Consider the following 2,382-nt stretch of genomic DNA (forward strand, 5'->3'; position numbering starts at 1 on the left):
AGCTTTTTTCTAAAGACGTTGCCAGCCTCCCATTGGAAGGCCGTAGTTTGGCCTCTGCAGTGTGCAGCGGGTGTCGGAACACTGGCCAGCCTGCGGCCCCCACCTCAGAGCCAAACATCTATGACAGCGGCCCTGCAGCTACCAGGCTGTCTCACCGGTGATTCCAGATTGCTGTTACCAGTGCCTTCTATTCATGGGATTTCATGTTTTTGAAAATGCCCTGTGTTCGGGAAAGCTAACTTGTGCCAACCTGCCGTGTGCTTCTGGAAGGCCCTGGTGAGGGCGAAAACTTGGAATTAACTGGCACGAATTCCCAGGGCCCAGGGCATGTGAGTCCTGTTGGCCTGGGGGTGAGCCTTGCACTCATTTTTCTGGGACTTATTTTTTACATTTTCAAGATGTTCTATTTATTATTTTCTATTAGCCCATGTTTGCAGTGCGCAACGCTGCATTCCTTGTATGGAGCTGGTGCAAGACACATGACATGTCTTAATTCCTTTCTTCATAAACTTTCCCTTCTGTTCCCCTTCTCTTGATCCTTTTCTCCTTTGAGAAAGACATCTCCCTACTTACCTTTGTTTCCCTTTTAGTTTGCTCTTTACTTGTCCTTTGGGTTTCTGGTATAAAAGAAACCGTGTGATATTTAAGCCTGTGTGTGATTTTTTTTTTTAACCTAACTTTATTGGTACATCCATTTTCCTACAATCATTCAAGTTTATCTTTTTTTTTTTTTTTTTTTTTGACCCAGTTGTGTCCGTATGTGGCTGGTGAGGGTTCACTTGCTTGGAAAATACTTGATTGCCAGTTTTTGTTTTGAAACAACTGGAAAAGAATAAAAGTAAACACGAAATTTTAAAAAGAGTTTAGAAATGTACATTTTTCAGAAACAGCATCTCCTACTGCCATCCAGAATACTGGAAGACACACAGAGTTCACTTTCTAGGCAGGGTGCTTTAGCTTTATAGAGCCACTTCGAAGTATTCATAGGAGACCCCTTTAAAGAAATGTTACTCTCCCTCTATGAAGTGGCGGAGTGGGAGTGACATAGAAAGCCATGTGACATTTTCCTTCCACCTTCAGCGTATGAGTCAGTAACCTCACATGCAGTAGGAAGTCCGTCTGTCTTCCAGGGCTGCCATAACTGGTGCGGCAACCCGGTTGGCACACACCACAAGTGTGCCCTCTCATGGTTTGAAGCCTGGAAGGCCAAGGTCAGCTGTTGCCAGGGTCGGTGTCTGGGAGGTCTCCTTCCTTGACCTGACAGGGCCACCTGTGTGTCCCCACGTGGCCACCCCTTGACCACACATCTGAGTCTGGATTTCCTCTTCTTAGGACAGTGGTCGCAATAATAATCTCATTTTACCCTAAATGCCTTTTCAAAGACCCCATGTTAAACACACTCTCCTCCTGAGGTACCAGGGACCTCTGTGTGTGAGTTTAGCAGGAGAGTGAGAGACAGAATTCAGCCTGTAGCAGGCTTTAAAAGCAGGGTTCAAATCAGGGCCCATTAGCCATAACTGCATTGGATCTGTTAGCTTCTTTCTGGCTTTTAAAATTTAACTCCTTAACGCAGCATATCACCTCTTCCCCACTCACCCGAGCTCTGTCATGTATTCCATAGAAGTGAGTAAGAGGCATCACAGATGACGCTCAGCAACGGGAGTTAACTGGTGTTGCTCGATACTGTCACTTAGGAAGCGGAGCGTAGGATGAATGGAGAAAGAAAATGTAGTATTACATAGAGTGGAGTACTGCTCTGCCCTACAGATAAACTTGAGTCATTCGTAGGAAAATGGATGTATTTGGAGATAAGGTTAAACGAAATAAATTAGACACATGAGCTTAAATATCATATGATTATTCTTATAGGAGAAGCCCAAAATATAGATAAAGAGCAGAATAGTAGATACAGTGATGGGAAGCAGGGACATAGGGCTTTCTCAAAGGGAAAGGGGATGAAGGGATGGAGGAAAGGGAGGAAGAGAAGAGGGGAGGGAAGAATTGAGATGTGTTGTGCGTGTGACCAACTCCCTACAAGCAACATGTTGCTATGTGCTGCAAATATGTACTCAAGAAATAAAAGCCAAGAAGAGCTATTAAGAGTAGGCTGAGGCTCACCATATGTCATCAAAGAAGACCTTATTTTTAATTTAATTAATTAATTTATTTTTTTTATTTAGTACAAGGTGTTCAGGATCTCACTACACAGATTGAACTCATAGTGATCCTTCTGTTTTCAGCCTCCCAAGCGCTGGGATTACAGTCCCAGTGGCCCTCTCAGCATGCCTCAGGGGCAGGGCCAGCACAGCACCCCAGGGATGGAGCCCTGGTCCCTGAGTCTGCATAAGCAGGCACTTTAGTATGCAAGACTACATATATATA

Source organism: Octodon degus, unplaced genomic scaffold (assembly GCF_000260255.1).
Source record: "Octodon degus isolate 3935 unplaced genomic scaffold, OctDeg1.0 scaffold00024, whole genome shotgun sequence".
Classification (NCBI taxonomy): Eukaryota; Metazoa; Chordata; class Mammalia; order Rodentia; family Octodontidae; genus Octodon; species Octodon degus.